Raw genomic sequence first — 17,516 nt, 5'->3', positions numbered from 1 at the left:
AAGAATTACTGATAAGTATCAGATGTACTGACTGCAGCAGAAGAAGTTTTGAGTGTTAAATGTAATCGTTGGATTGGCAAACAAACATTAACTTCACGCCTTAACAGGCGCAAAAGGCGTTGCTGCTCGCTGAAATTTGTGATGACCTGGATGGAAATGAACATTTGAGGAATATCTTGAAGCGTTCGTTGATTTTATAACATTATCAGAAACGTGAATAAAAAAATATTTTTCGTTGAACTAAATGCAGTTAGAGAAGATTATGATAAAATTACAGGGACTTACTTAGCCTCATTTTTAGTGCAATGTTATTACACAAAAATATTTTAATAGAATTTGAATATTGGGGATTTACATAAAGTAAAGAATATGGTGGATGTTCAGTATGCAGTAAGTTGTGCTTGGAAATTAGCTTTTAAGTGTAGCAGTTGACCTGAGGCACACGCGGTTGAGTGTCAGCCAACGATTTTCTCACAGGTCGTGGAATATAACTGATAATGATTCCAGTGAAGATGAATATTTTTTCACTACTTCAATAATACCACGATGGTTAATAACGTTTGGTTGTGATAAGAATGAAGCCTTTATTTTATGTTTCAATTCAAAGCCGAATTAAATTGACTTACTACTCTTAAATGCCTAGCGTGGACTCCTGACATTAACTGCTGTTGACTGAAAGAACTCTAACATAGAAGCGATGAATAATAATACTTATGAGAAAGCTGTTTAAGCGACCTGTACTGGGAACGGAAGCCTTATTTCGACTAATAATAAAGATGTGATGTTCAGCAGGAGTTTATTTATAAGGGTACTTGAAAAAGAACTTGACACAGCTTGGTCATAAATCAGTGTGACGGAGGAGCCAAACTGTATTTACGTACAGTAGAACGTATTGTAGGTTGGAAATGAACTCAAACAGATATTTGTGGTGGTGTGGTATCGTACTTCCTGCGGTATTAACCAGGCACAATAAAGTGCACTATCCTTAGGTTAGTTAGGTTTAAGTAGTTCTAAGTTCTAGGGGACTGATGACCTGAGGGGAGCAGTTAAGTCCCATAGTGCTCAGAGCCATTTGAACCATTAGTGCACTAACTGTTAGTGTACAGGATGAAAGAATGTATGAAGTTAGTTTATAAGATGAGTAGTTGTGAAGAATGGCAGATGAATGACAGGCCAAAGATGTAACCTTATTTGATACTCGTTTCAGTCATATTGTAGTTCAGGGTGAGAAACGATATGCTGCTTTATTATGTTGAGAAGAGAATGATAGAGAACAGAACCAATAAAAATTTACATAGAACGGAAATAGGTGTATTAAATGGTAATTATGACTATTCTGATAGATTTAACCTTCTTGTGGAAAGAGCAATATCTCCCCGTCTCTAAAAGATAATCCTAACTACCTGTGGGATAGGACGATGTTTGTAAAAGTATTCCCAACATTTGGGGTGAATTGATAAATGTAATAATGTATGCTGTGTTAGGTAAAGCTCCGACTGTGCGTTTATGTTTTTGGTAGAAGGAAATACCTATGTCTTTACGGTAATTTCATCGTGTGAAAGCCAATTTCGTTGACCCATATTGTAATCAAATTAGGTGTCGGGACGTAAATAATGGTTGAATTATCCCAATATTACATGCGAATGGAGCCTCTACATTTTTATTTGCGTTTATTTAGATGTAGGACAAAGGATTTTTGACTCAGAAATCTAGGCGACTTTGCTTTGTATTGGTGAGGAGAAATGTGAAGGTCTGTATAGTGCAACCGACACAGTTCATTATTCATCATAGAGTATAACGTAAAATGTGGAGCTTTTAATGACTACGGCGTTGAGAGGCCAGACGGACCACAAGTGAAGGGAACCCCAAGTGCAAGTATATGCGTAAGGTTTGTAGCAGAGCGAGTCTGACAGTATCCTGATGAAGAGCAGAGCTACGAACCAGACCCCAAAGAGATTGGTGATACTACTATCGAATAATAAAGTTAAGCCACTATTGCACTTCCAGTTACATGTTGGTGATTGTACTGAATTTTGGACAGACCAATGACCCGTGGCAGTTTTGTTAAATGCTACATTCGACTGTATTTAGTACTGAACTACTAGATAGACGGAAAATCAAGAGGCACAATACTTTTATTGATTTACGAACAATATACATCACCTGAGATGCAGGAGTCTGTGACTTCGTGAATACTCTGGTATTTACTGAAGTGATATTCTGTAGTGATTGTTTATTGACATCTCACTGATAACAGTTTATTTAGTTTGCAGTGGAGAAATAATTACAAGTTAATTATTCTTAATAATTTATTTAATGCTAGTGAGTAGAAGAGACTGGTAGATCGTTCGTATTGAGCAAATACCCACAGTGCGCAATGAGATAGAATTTTAGTCAGTTACAATAAACTTAACTGAATCTTACGGCTTAAGCTATGGATCTTTATTAGGTCACTTTTGCTGGTGTCCATATTCACTTCGGACTTAACAGGTCCTGTGCGGCCATGTTCGGGAAGGTGGTGGTTCTAGCCATCAGTCCTAGGATGCCTTTTACATGTACCTCCAGAAAGGCAGGCCACCGCATCAGTTACGACCCTAGCAGCGCCCTAACTCTTACGACGTCTCCTGGCGTGCCTGCCTTATACGGACTCCAAAAACTAGTAATATTCGAGACTTGGTCGCATTGACGTAACCGGTTATAAAGTCAGTGGTAGACAATTTCGCAATACTAGTTTGCCTATACCTTTTAAGACTAACGACATATTCGCTTCAGACTGAGGCACCGCGAGCCTCAAGATTCACGGTAGCAGGTATATACAAAATAAAATGTGAAAAATGTTTAAAAGTTTACGTATGTCAAACAGGCGGGGTGTTTGATATACGCTTCAGAGAGCACGCCTCAATTCACAATAACAAACAGCGTTTGGTGTGTGCCTTGTAACACCTAAATAAGCTGATTGAACTTTTGATACAAATATGGGAGTGACGCACACTGAACATGATGATTTTGGAAGAAACTGAGATTTATGCGGACCATTTGTAAGAGTCTAGCAACACATTAAATTAACAGAATGATGTTACTAATAATTTAGTGCGTTTTTAGACACTTTGAAAGTCACTTCCTTCTCGCCGTAGCGCACGTGTGATCAAGAGCCCCACTCAATGAGAAGAGACAGTGACAGGGCATCGTCATACACACCGTCCTAACAGCAGGTGGGCGCGCAGACTGGCTTCCGCACATCCTGCATAAGTGTGGACCGCACAACGGCACCAAGCAGAAGCAGATGCAATTGACCATAACTTGCACACTCTGTTCCCTATGACTTTAAATGTTGCGCGTTGTTCCACGCTTATAATTTATTGTTTTATACTTTAATTTTATGATCTTTATGTCTTTCACTATTTATACATTCACTGTTCTAGGCCTATAACTTTAATAATTCTACAAACATTTTCATACTGTTTTACTGTTTATACTGCTAGAATAGGACCTTATTGGTTTATATTTTTCGGTTTCACGCTCTTAATATCTTAAGACAATAACTGACATGTAGGTACTTTATTTCCACTTTCATAATCTACTAGTTTATACATTATTGCATTTTTACGGAAGATTTTAACACAAGTTTCTTTACAAAACTGCGTTTTTACAGTTTCAGCCGAATACCTTCTTGTGTTTAACCCGCAGCATCCCTGCCGCTAACACTCTCTCCTCTCTCCTTCCCCGCACTCAGTCCCCCTCACTTCATTTTATAATTTTGCTATCTTATACTGTTTATATTTTACATACTCGTTGTTGTACACCATTGGTGTTTAAACGAAAATTTTTACGTAATTATATCTCCTATAATTTTAGCAATATACCTCTTGTTAAACTCATGACATTCTCACCACCCCGTCCTTGCTTCTCTACCACTCCCTCAGTCACCTACATTCCATTTCCCTTTCCTCGCCCTCCTCCTCTCCTCTAGGTCCTACATATATTTGGTTGAAACACGGACCGCCGTGGAAAAACAAACTACTCTGATATGTGCTTCTTAGTGTAGAAGATCGATTGCTGATGCAATTACTTAGGTAAATTATTTATGTACAGTTTCTTTTTTTTTCTTCTTATTGTAAGATATTAGGTGATATGGGTCTAATTTAGCCTTGTTTTGGATCTGAATATGATCCTAATTTATGGAAACATGTAATCTAATTGTAAATGGGCAGCTGAGACTCAACAATACATGAAAATTATCCTAAATATCAGTACCTTTGCTGACTATCATAGCACAAATATGTCTACAATACAGACATTTTTTTCAGTTTATTGATCAATTTATTTACCTCAAGATTACCTCTGTTAGGCATTGTCATCATCATCACATCATGCTCCATGCTACACAAAAACCACTCTTACAGAAACACTGTGTAGTTCGGTATCGTATGAATAGTGAAACTGAAAGTAATTTTCTACAAGGGGTTACTCTGGAACGACTAATTCGATCTAATGACGGGGGACAGTGCGTGAATTTGGTAGTTTTGAGACAACAAACATCGATCGACAGACTGGATTGAAAGTGTTTTGTCTAGATAAAAAAGATCAAGGCTGACTCCCAAATGACAAATATAGTTTTCAAATGCGTGTGAATTCCTAAGGGACCAAACTGCTGAGGTCTTACACACCACGCCGGCCGGAGTGGCCGAGCTGGTCTAGGCGCTACAGTCTGGTGCCGCGCGACCGCTACGGTCGCAGGTTCGAATCCGGCCTCGGGCATGGATGTGTGTGCTGTCCTTAGGTTAGTTAGATTTAAGTAGTTCTAAGTTCTATGGGACTGATGACCTCCGAAGTTAAGTCCCATAGTGCTCAGAGCCATTTGAACCTTACACACCACTTAAACTAACTTATGCTAATAACAACACACACACCCATGCCCGAGGGAGAACTTGAACCTACGGCGGGAGGGGCCGCGAAATCAGTTGCATGGAGCCTCTAACCTGCTGCCACTCCGCGCGGCCAAGTATAGTTCTGGAATATAGGCTAAATGTTATTGGAATGTTCGGTGGAGGGGGAACGCTGCAGAGGTAGACACCTTGTTACTTTGCATGTGGACGGTATCCGATAGTAGAATGGTTGGCCTAAAGAAGAAGAGCTGCATGAGACCAATGAAAGTCACAACAGAAGGAAAAAAAAAAGAAAACTGTCAGAAAGGTCACAGTTCATAATAATTGACGGAGAGTTATCGAGTAAAATAGAAATGATTTCTGGCGTTCCCCAAGATAGTGTTATAGGCCTCTGCTGTTCCTAATGTATACAAATGAATTAAGAGGCAATATGAGCAGTCGTCTAGGCAATTGGCCAGAAATAATGAAGAGTGTGAGGTCATTCAAAAAAATTCTAAATGGAATCTGTGAAACTTCGGTTACAGGATAAATCAATCAAATCTAAAGGCGGTAAATTCAGCTAAATACCGGGAATTACACTTACGAACAACTTACATCGTAAAGAACACACAGAAAATGTTGTGGGGAAGGCGAGACAATGACTGCCATTTATTAGTAGACCACTTAGAAGATATAACAGACCTAATAAAGGGACTGCCTATACTACGCTTGTCCGTCCTCTTTTGGTGTTCTGCTGCGCGATGTGGGATCCTTGCTAGATAGGATTAACGGAGTACATCGAGAAAGTTCAAAGAAGGGCAACACGTTTTGTATTATCGAGGAATAGGTGTAGAGCGTCACAGAAATGATACAAGATTGGGAGTTGATATGATTAAAATGAAGGCGTTTTTTGTTGAGGTGGGATCTTCTCACGAAATTTCAATCACCAACCCTCTCCTACAATGCAGACTTTTTTTTCAGTTCATACAAGATTGGGAGTTGATATGATTAAAACGAAGGTGTTTCTTGTTGAGGTGGGGTCTTCTCACGAAATTTCAATCACCAACTTTCTCCTCCGAATGCAAAAATACTTTGTCGAGACCGACCTACATAGGAAGAAACGATCATCGTCATAAAATAATGGAAATCAGAGCTCACACTGAAAGATGTAAGTGTGCATTTTGTCCTTGCGCTGTTACAGACTGAAATAATGGGCATCACACATTTCATTGTGATCTGCAGAGTATCCATGTAGATGTAACTGTATATATAGCGAGAAGAATGATATTCAAAAGAAGACTGCCCAAGTGACTTACAACGAGAATATAACATACCTCCCTATTAATCCCAGAAAGAGATGTTCCTTCCATTCCATAAATGTACTGTCTGTAGTACCTTCACACATTGTAATTGGCTATCACGGTAGGATATTTTAAGATCACAGATTTCCTGTGAATCGGTAATGTAGTAGTCGAACTATAATCTTTGGTTGTACTCTATTCGCTGTCATACCTTCGTGAGACACAACCATTTTATGATCAGTAGCTTCTTATTTTAACAACCGCGCTTACTGAGACAGTGTCTAGGTAGATTTGGTACAGTGTGAACGGCAGCCATCTAAGAATAATTACTTGAGAACTACTGATGTTACCTGAGTCTTTGATGTTGACGGAACTGACTCTCTTGTGAAGAAATTTTAAGGTTCTCACATTCAGTCTCTCCTTCCATCCATGTACCGTCTTGTGAGCACAGCGACTGAGTTGCGAAACGGTCGTTTGCAGGGATACTTTTCCAACGACCTTTTTTTACTTCCGCGCTAATGGCGGCCATTATTTCTCAAGTGAGCGCGTTTTTCTTTTTCTGTATATTCCCTGCGGCATTGCACCTGTGCACCCCTATTGCCATGAAAACTGCTTACATTACCGCCCACAGAGAAGGGTAAGGAAGGTTGAAATGAAAGATTACAAATTAGAGTGGGATGGTTCAAGGGAGAGAGAGAGAGAGAGAGAGAGAGAGAGAGAGAATTGCGTCAGTAATGAACAACATAATATATTGTGGGAATCTTGAGACGCATTCACTAGTTTTTACTAATGTTCACTATGGAAATTTTTGTGGACTTTTATCATACTACAGCCTTGCAAGACGTAGAAGACAAAGAGCTTGCAGTAGAAGAGGTACATTATCAGAGGTACCAAAACAATTTTCGACTACAACTTTCGATTTGATCGTTATTGGACCAGGGTCCCTTACCTCCAATTGACACATTTACCATTTTCTATCATCCATGAAAGTTTGTAAAATCATCACGGAATCACCCTTCGTCGAGAGCACTTCAAGGAAATTCGTGTTCTGATTTAGGTCATTTACATCTGCGTCATATTTCCTATGGTATATATTGTTGCCCAGTGTGTATATGTCAATAGAGTAAACACTTAAATTAATGAATTTGGTCCGAGAACCATTTCTACATCTACATCTACGTGACTACTCTGCAATTCACATTTAAGTGCTTGGCAGAGGGTTCATCGAACCACAATCATGCTTTCTCTTTACCATCCCACTCCCGAACACCTAAACCTTTCTGTTCGAGCTCTGGTTTCTCTTATTTTATTTTGATGATCATTCCTACCTATGTAGGTTGGGCTCAACAAAATATTCTCGCATTCGGAAGAGAAAGTTGGTGACTGAAATTTCATGTATAGGTCTTGCCGCGACGGAAACGTCTTTGCTTTAGTAACTTCCATCCCAACTCGCGTATCATATCTGCCACACTCTCTCCCCGATTACGTGATAATACAAAACGAGCTGCCCTTTTTTGCACCCTTTCGATGTCCTCCGTCAATCCCACCTGGTAAGGATCCCACACCGCGCAGCAATATTCTAACAGAGGGCGAACGAGTGTAGTGTAAGCTGTCTCTTTAGTGGACTTGTTTCATCTTCTAAGTGTCCTGCCAATGAAACGCAACCTTTGGCTCGCCTTCCCCACAATATTATCAATGTGGTCTTTCCAACTGAAGTTGTTCGTAATTTTAGCACCCAGGTACTAAGTTGAATTGACAGCCTTGAGAATTGTACTATTTATCGAGTAATCGAATACCAACGGATTTCTTTAGGAACTCATGTGGATCACCTCACACTTTTCGTTATTTAGCGCCAACTGCCACCTGCCACACCATACAGCAATCTTTTCTAAATCGCTTTGCAACTGATACTGGTCTTCGGATGACCTTACTAGACGGTTAATTACAGCGTCATCTGCGAACAACCTAAGAGAACTGCTCAGATTGTCACCCAGGTCATTTATATAGATCAGGAACAGCAAAGGTCCCAGGACGCTTCCCTGGGGAACACCTGATATCACTTCAGTTTTACTCGACGATTTGCCGTCTATTACTACGAACTGCGACCTTCCTGACAGGAAATCACGAATCCAGTCACACAACTGAGACGATACCCCATAGGCCCGCAGCTTGATTAGAAGTCGCTTGTGAGGAACGGTGTCAAAAGCATTCCGGAAATCTGGAAATACGCAATCAATTTCAGATCCCCTGTCAATAGCGGCCATTACTTCATGCGAATAAAGAGCTAGCTGTGTTGCACAAGAACGTTGTTTTCTGAAACCATGCTGATTACGTATCAATAGATCGTTCCCTTCGAGGTGATTCATAATGTTTGAATACAGTATATGCTCCAAAATCCTACTGCAAACCGACGTCAATGATATAGGTCTGTAGTTCGAAGGATTACTCCTACTACCCTTCTTAAACACTGGTGCGAACTGCGCAATTTTTCAATCTGTAGGTACAGATCTATCGGTGAGCGAGCGGTTGTATCAGCGTAATCTGAAAGGAACCTAATCGGTATACAATCTCGACCTGAAGACTTGCCCGTATCAAGCGATTTGAGTTGCTTCGCAACCCCTAAGGTATCTACTTCTAAGAAACTCATGCTAGCAGCTGTTTGTGTTTCAAATTCTGGAATATGCCATCCTTCTTCCCTGCTGAAGGAATTTCAGAAAACTGCGTTCAATAACTCCGCTTTAGCGGCACAGTCGTCGGTAACAGTACCATCGGCACTGCGCAGCGAAGGTATTGACTGCGTCTTGCCGCTTGTGTACTTTACATACGACCAGAATTTCTTTGGATTTTCTACCAAATTTCGAGACAATGTTTCGTTGTGGAACCTATTGAAGGCATCTCGCATTGAAGTCCGTGCCAAATTTCGCGCGTCTGTAAATTTTAGCCAATCTTCGGGATTTCGCGTTCTTCTGAACTTCGCATGCTTTTTCCGTTGCCTCTGCAACAGCGTTCGGACCCGTTTTGTGTACCATGGGGGATCAGTTCCATCTCTTATCAATTTTTGCGGTATGAATCTCTCAGTTTCTGTTGCTACTATATATTTGAATTTGAGCCACATCTCGTCTACATTTGCATAGTCAGTTCGGAAGGAATGGAGATTGTCTCTTAAGAAGGCTTCAAGTGGCACTTTATCCGCTTTTTTAAATAAAATTATTTTGCGTTTGTTTCTGGTGGATTTGGAAGAAACGGTATTGAGCCTAGCTACAACGACCATGTGATCACTAATCCCTGTATCAGTCATGATGCTCTCTATTAGCTCTGGATTGTTTGTGGCTAAGAGGTCAAGTGTGTTTCCGCAACCATTTACAATTCGCGTGGGTTCGTGGACTAACTGCTCGAAATAATTTTCGGAGAAAGCATTTAGGACAATCTCGGAAGATGTTTTCTGCCTACCACCGGTTTTGAACAAGTATTTTTGCCAACATATCGAGGGAAGGTTGAAGTCCCCACCAACTATAACCGTATGAGTGGGGTTTTTATTTGTTACGAGACTCAAATTTTCTCTGAACTGTTCAGCAACTATATCATCGGAGTCTGGGGGTCGGTAGAAGGAGCCAATTATTAACTTAGTTCGGGTGTTAAGTATAACCTCCACCCATAGCAATTCGCACGGAGTATCTACGTCGACTTCACTACAAGATAAACCACTACTGACAGACAGAAACACTCCACCACCAATTCTGCCTAATCTATCTTTCCTGAAAACCGTCTGAGACTTCGTAAAAATTCCTCCAGAACTTATTTCAGTCTTTAGCCAGCTTTCTGTACCTATAACGATTTCAGCTTCTGTGCTTTCTATTAGCGCTTGAAGCTCAGGGACTTTCCCAGCACAACTACAACAATTTACAACTACAATTCCGACTGTTCCATGACCCAAGCATATGACTGGAAAGGAAAAACGTAGACCGCCAAAACTGAGGCCCCCTTAATTTGGATATGATCAAAATTTTTTCAGGTACAAACTTGGGAAAAATGTGTCTCTCTTTACGAATCACTAACAGCTGTCAGAGGTTCAGTAATGTATACAGTGTATAGGTAGAAAACTCTTCTCTTTTTCGAATGCAGCTTTTATGTTTTGGCACGCCACGTTTGTAACCATTGGACTTCAGTTATTACATAACATATGTATGAATATTTGGCCAACGGCCTTGCCGTAGTGGTAATACCAGTTCCCGTCAGACCACCGAAGTTAAGCACTGTCGGGCTCGGCTTGCATTTGGATGTGTCACCGTCTGTGTCCGTCGAGTGCTGTTTGCAAGCGGGATGCACTCAGCTCTTGTTAGGCCAAATGAGGAGTTGACTGAGAAGTAGCGACACCGATCACGAAAACTGCCAACGGCCGGGAGGGCGGTGTGCTGACCACATGTCCCTCCGTATCCGCGTCCGGCTACGCCTACGGGCTGCGGATGACAAACCGGGCGGTAGTTACAGTTTGGCCCCCACGGCCTGTTCGGACTGTGTTTGCTTGTTTACATATGAATATTCGATGAAAATAGTGAGTCACAAGAGAATTAGTTCAAAGAAATGGTCAGATTAAGTGGTGACTAAATCGGTTCCGTTGTCCTAGCTGTCAGTTCTTCCCGTATCCACATGCAAATGATAGCTTACCAGAATAACTGTCTTAGTGACTATGGGAGCATTGAGTGCACAGCGAGTGTCTCAGCTGGAAGATGTTGTAGAATAATAGACAGGAGGTCGGTCACAAATATGTAATAGAAAGGCCAAAATTCAATTGATTTTATGTATTTGACTATTAAACTCAACAGAATGCGGGGCACTTTCATAGAATCGGATGGGTCCAATCTATAGTTACGGGTTTTCCTTCCTATCACCAGTCCACCAAGGAAAAAGGTATTCATAAGAGAAATTTGTCAAAGACGAATGAAATGTTCGTCCAGCCCTCAAGGACTCCTAAATAGTATATAAGTGGGAAACAACCTTACGAGGAAGGTGGGAAATATTGTTGACCTTGAGAGAAACGAGATTCGGATTCAGAGAGAGGCAATGCAGCAGATGTTCCCCAAGCAGCATAGGCCGTGTGGTGCGCAGTCAACTCGCTCATTACGTGCGCTCGTTATTCACACGATCGCGGTACGACTGATTTCTTATCTATATGACTAAGCGCAACTGATTCCAAAGTAATGAAGGTCAGTACATGCCAAACAAAGATAGTGGCAGCTTGCATCTCCTAAGTAATAGTCCGTACATACTAAGCAAAGATGCAGCAATGCGCTTAGAGTGGGGCTGGAGAACATTTCTCCATTCATTTCATTACCGTCAAAAATATAGTTGATGTAGTCAACTTTCTTTGGGGGTTACGATGACCCCTTCCAGTTGCATTTTACGTGGTGGGTCAGGGAGATTCCCTGCGTCTTATGTTGACCGTTCTGAACTGACATCTCTGAGACACATTCGCAATAAAAAGGTCTTCCAGGAAGCGTGGTTGTGACGCTAACTCGGACTAAACGGCTCCTTTCTTCGAAGATTTACACCATCTTGGAACTTCCTGAAACAATAAGGTTGGCAGATATTAAAACTGTTTTAACCACACTATAAAAGGTCATCACAGCAGCGTGTAGTCAGACTCACAACATCTAGAAAAATTGATAATATAGTCGAAATTTGTGTATCAAGTTTCCCAGCTTATTAAATATGCGTGGAGGCGATCCGTAATTGTGGCCATCAAATTGTAATTTCTCTCCTGCACGGATCTCTGATAGAATCTTAACTAAACTGTTCCTTTCTTGCAACTTCCTAAAACCATATGTTTGGTGGGTGATAAAATTCTTTTAACCGAATCATCAAATGGTCCTATATCGCAGTAACATAGCGAAGTTCAGAATATCGAAAAAATTACATTATGGGGGAAATCTGTAAATCAGGTTTCCCAAGGTATTAAACATACGTGAAATATTAATGCCCCATCACTTATATGAGAAACATCGAGGGAAAATGTTAGGTTTACGCTATCAATAACATAAAATACCTGACATCGTTTCTCCTGGACAGTATATGTTTTCCAGAAGGCAAATAGATCAAAATTTGTTTTAAAATAAGAAGTCTTTAAATACTAGCAATATGTTATGTATTAAAGAACAATATATTTGTTTCATTTATTTAAGTCACTATGGCATTTAACAAATTGTAATTGGTCTTTGGTAGCCATAGATACTAACAAGTAATGTAGTCGAAGTCTGTATACTCTTCATACATCAAATCAATTGAAACCAAGTTAATTACCCTTAGAACAAGAGATGACCTAAGCGTGTAGCATGCTATACAAAGAAACAATGGTTATTCCTTAGTAGAAGAGGTATGTTTCAATATCACCACGGAAATCTGCATACCCACCATTAAGATAGAGCGACAATAACCTCGCACGAAATAATTCTGAGCTTATTATGACTAGGAATCACTCATTTACGTATCACGTATAACAAATGTTACAAAATTCTTCTTAATGAGGATCTTTTAAATCATACTTATACTGAGTACAGTTCCCCTGACGATGTTTAGTGAGTTTTTCCAAAGGATGACGCTTAAGGTAAATATTATCATGTAGTGATGTTTTATACCAGGCTAGTAACAGGTAACAATACCGTAAAAACCTTAACACTCCATTAGCAAACATTGACAAACATCCAAATGTGAAAGATAAACGGCATTACGGAACATATATTGAGATGGCATACGGTTATTTTTCTGGAGACAGATATATTTCTACCTAGGAGTCAAAATACTTTACGCAAATACCGATATATTTATCTCCAAATTTTAAGTGTGTGACTTCCAGCCTTATTAATGGTGGTAATGATTTTCGTTTTATGACAACGTATGACAACGCCGACACTGCACTCACAAGCATGACGACAATGGGTGCTATTCAAATATAATATGTGTAGAATGTAGTATGTCATAATGAGCCATCACTGAATTTTTGTTCAGGTATTTGAAAATGACATAAGACGGAAAATATAACAGTAGCACGAATAGAGAAAAAGTGACAGCTGTGAGAGGTATCAAATCATTTAAACAATACATCACAGTTGTGGACCGAAACTCAATGAAAATCATCCATCTCAAATAACAATTCGTCCAGAAACAAAATAAGAAATGTATCAATCAAATGTTTTTTAACTTGATGATCATCGACCAAATTAACGTTTCGCCCAGAAACAAAATAAAAGATTTATGAATCAAATGTTTTTTTAGTTACCATGAGAACGTCAACCAACACGAGTCCTTTTCTTGTTAATTTGTGTTTTGATGAAGACGCGATCAGCAGTAATTCTTTTTTAAATAGCATCCCCATATTCTTCTCCTCGAGACCTTTTCAAAAATGTATCTCGATGGACCATTAAACTAAACATGATGTTATTAAAACCGCAATACAAATGTTGCCAGACTGCTGTGTAACTTGACGTTTGTAACGCCAGGCAAAGAGAGGGACAAAGTTGTCTCTGCGCATGCGCAGTGTGTAGCATACTCGGAAATTTAGAACTCCACACTCAGCACAGTCTATAGATCATTGACGTCATAGACACACTCGCGTCAAGGTTGGTTACTGATTTACACGCAGGCACGAAAGGCGCACGAACTTCGAGCTGTCGATTTTGATCAGAAAGTCGCTCGTGTAAAAGGAGCTTAAGAGCTGCGTCTAAGCGTGAAGCCATTGGGAGGCAGAATGGTGCCCTGTAGCCGGAGAACCATCAGCCGGCGACGTCTACCAACTTCACGGTGCCTAACCAGTTGTATGTCGCTCACACCTGGTACTGAGCACCTGCTGAGGCACCCCCTGCCCTGAGCGGGAACCATTTACAACTGCACGCTTGTCTCTTAAGTCCACCGTCACTCTATCTCCGACTAGGGACTTGGGCTCATCGCTGAAGGCTTGCTTGATTCGTGCACGAAGCTGGGCATCTGCACCAGCGAAGATGACCGACTTCTGTGAAGACTGTTGTAGCAGCAACCTGGTCGCCTGCCTGGGACCTGATGCTGCGCTTCTTCACTTGCCTGAATGAAGACACCGTGATTCTGCTCTGCTGCCGCGTGCTTGGTTCGACGGCTCTGAGAGCGGGCCTTGTCTCTGAGGTTGCGTGCTTTCAGCACCCTCTCCACACTCCGGGCTGGACTCCCTCCCTGGCTGCTGACCGTAGCACAACAGAAGAAATTCTGTACCTACAGTGTACTGCTTGTATGATTCATCAGCGCACATACATCTGGCCCCATCAGATCGTTGCCTCATTAATGAGCTCACCACACCATCACAAGCTGCAATGGGGTAGCCAGTTATACCCTTGGTTCTGACCCCGGCTACACGAGACTGACTAGAATGTCCTATATCAGCACACAGTAACCGTTCCCAGGACGGCCTAGCACTTCCACTTGCCGAAGATGACACTAAAAAGGAAACACAAATAAAATGCATACCAGGCCATGAGTCAACTTTCTTCAGTTACTCGTAAAGGAGTATAATGAACTTTAATGAGGAGAAGGTAAAAATACTCCTCGTCATTGGAATATGTAAGCTTACAGAACAGTAAGTCCAATAATTTTTTTCTCAATTACAATGCAGGTAAATATATTTAAGTGATATGTTGTGTACAGTACAGACAGTCCTTGATTAGATATTGTATCATGAATGTGTTTCTTTTGTTGTGCTTAAAGGAAGGCGAATACTACTCAGGTAGAGGAACTTGGTTCAAATGGCTCTGAGCACTATGGGACTTAACATCTATGGTCATCAGTCCCCTAGAACTTAGAACTACTTAAACATAACTAACCTAAGGACAGCACACAACACCCAGCCATCACGAGGCAGAGAAAATCCCTGACCCCGCCGGGAATCGAACCCGGGAACCCGGGCGTGGGAAGCGAGAACGCTACCGCACGACCACGAGATGCGGGCGTAGAGGAACTCTACAGACAGCGACATCTTGACAATTACCTGCCTTCGCGACGGATGTTTTATCTTCTTCCTGTGACGCTTCTCGAAAATGGAAGTTTCGATGAAAGGCAGCGCAGAATTTCACGTAAAGCTAGTACAGATAAGGCTGTCAAAGTTTTTCACTTCTGTCCACTCATGTGCACACGTCATCCAGAACAGAAGAATGGAATTCCCAAAAACCAACATACATCACGTTCTAAGGCATCATCAGTTCCATTCTTATCATGTATACTTACTCGAAGAACTGCACGGGAATGTTCTGTCAGTAGGTACAACTGCATATCCTCGCTTTCTACAAGTTCATCTCTGTTACTGATTAAGTTTCTCAAACGAAAAATAGAGAAATAAAAGTGACATAGATTATTGCTCTAGCAAAAACCTACTATATCTTAGGTAGTTGGAACATCACCATTAATGGAGAGTTAATCTCTGATGTGGTAAGCTTGATACTACAATTGTTAGCTCAGTGGTAACCTAAGCAGAAGGGCAATTGCCAACTATCTCACATGAATTCCTCCTCATCTTCTGGATGAAAAGTCCGCGTGAGAAGCATCTTGTTATGCCTTTCGTGTACGTCGAGTTCTGAACTGAAGGTGTGCCAGGACGATTGATCGTGGAGGTACAGCAGCTAAACAGGAGAAACAGAACCGAATTTTGCTGACTTCTCACTCACTCCAGCAAGCAGTACTGTAAACAGCGACGAATTCTTTCATCGAACCCGTGGACCAGTGTGTTAATGTCCATGGTCACCAGTTTGAGCATCTTTGGATGTATCCTTTCTTTTCTTCATAATGGATTACAGTACTATAAAATAGTGTTAAAGATCCTCGTTTCTCTTTATTATCGCGTTGATTGTTGTGCCTACACGACTACGTTATACATTTTTTAACAAGTCTGGAGGAGAGATATTCGATTACTGAATAGAAAAATGTAGAGCCCTATTTAAAGAAGGAGATACTGCTGTTCATATCCACCCCAGTCGTACACACACCAAAAATAGTTTTGCATCACCTCGGTCCCGAGAGTTTTGGAACCTTTACAGAAAACTGGAATACAGATCAACATAAAAATCATTCCCGCCATTTTTATTGTTCATAAAACCACACATTGCATGTTGTAGTACGATACAGCGAGACCTTCAGAGGTGGTGGTCCGGATTGCTGTCCACACCAGTACCTCTCATACCCAGTAGCACGTCCTCTTGCAGCGATGCTTACCTGTATTCGTCATGGCGTACTATCTACAAGTTCATCAAGGCACTGTTGGTCCAGATTGTCCCACTCCTCAACGGCGGTACAGCGTAGACCCCTCAGAGTCGTTCGTGGGTCACGTCGACCATAAACAGCCGTTTTCAATCTATACTAAGCATGTTCGATAGTGTTCATGTCTGGAGAACATGCTGGCCACCGTAGTCGAGCGTTCTCGTTATCCTGAAGGAAGACATGTGGACGATGGGGACGCGAACTGTCGTCCATGAAGACGAATGACGTGCCAATATGCTGCCGAGATGGTTGCACTGATTTGCACCCGTGGTCGGGGAGTAGCGTCTTTGATCCACAATCAAAACCTCCTCGGTCTCGGGTTCGTATCACACTGCTTCTTAAATTTCGATTAATAATCAGCATTGGTGGCCAAAGACTTCTGCCCTCATTCTGCCAACGGCCTTGTCAAACAGGGCGGAGGAGCGGAAAGAGTTTAAGGGTACTCCCTAATCCTAACGGTGGGAAACTGCCCCTAAAGGCGGAATAATCCTCAATGAAAAACGGCATGAGGATGCAGAAGGCAATGGAAACCACTGCGTTAAAGGCACGTAACGTGTATCCACAGGACATGTGGCCTGTAATTGAAAAAGTGTCATGATGATCTCTCCATTGGCAAAAGATTCCGGAATAGTGCCCCATTCGGATCTCCGGGAGGGGACTGCCAAGGGGGAGGGGGATTTACCATGAGAAAAAGATTGAATAATCAACGAAAGGATAACTTTCTATCCGTCAGTCGGGGCGTGGAATGTCAGAAGCTTGAACGTGGGAGGGAAATTAGAAAATCTGAAAAGGGAAAAGCAATGGCTCAATCTAGATATAGTAGGGGTCAGTGAAGTGAAGTGGAAAGAAGACAAGGATTTCTGGTCAGGTGAGTATAGGGTAATATCAACACATGCAGAAAATGGTATAATGAGAGTAGGATTCGTTATGAGTAGGAAAGGAGGGCAGAGTGTGTGTTACTGTGAACTGTTCAGTGACAGGGCAGTTCTTATCAGAATCGACAGCAAATAAATACTGACAACGATACTTCAGGTATACATGCCAACGTCGCAAGCTGAAGATGAAGAGATAGAGGAAGTGTATG

This window comes from Schistocerca serialis, chromosome 2, assembly GCF_023864345.2.
Source record: "Schistocerca serialis cubense isolate TAMUIC-IGC-003099 chromosome 2, iqSchSeri2.2, whole genome shotgun sequence".
NCBI classification, from domain to species: Eukaryota; Metazoa; Arthropoda; class Insecta; order Orthoptera; family Acrididae; genus Schistocerca; species Schistocerca serialis.
This window is presented reverse-complemented; position numbering follows the sequence as displayed.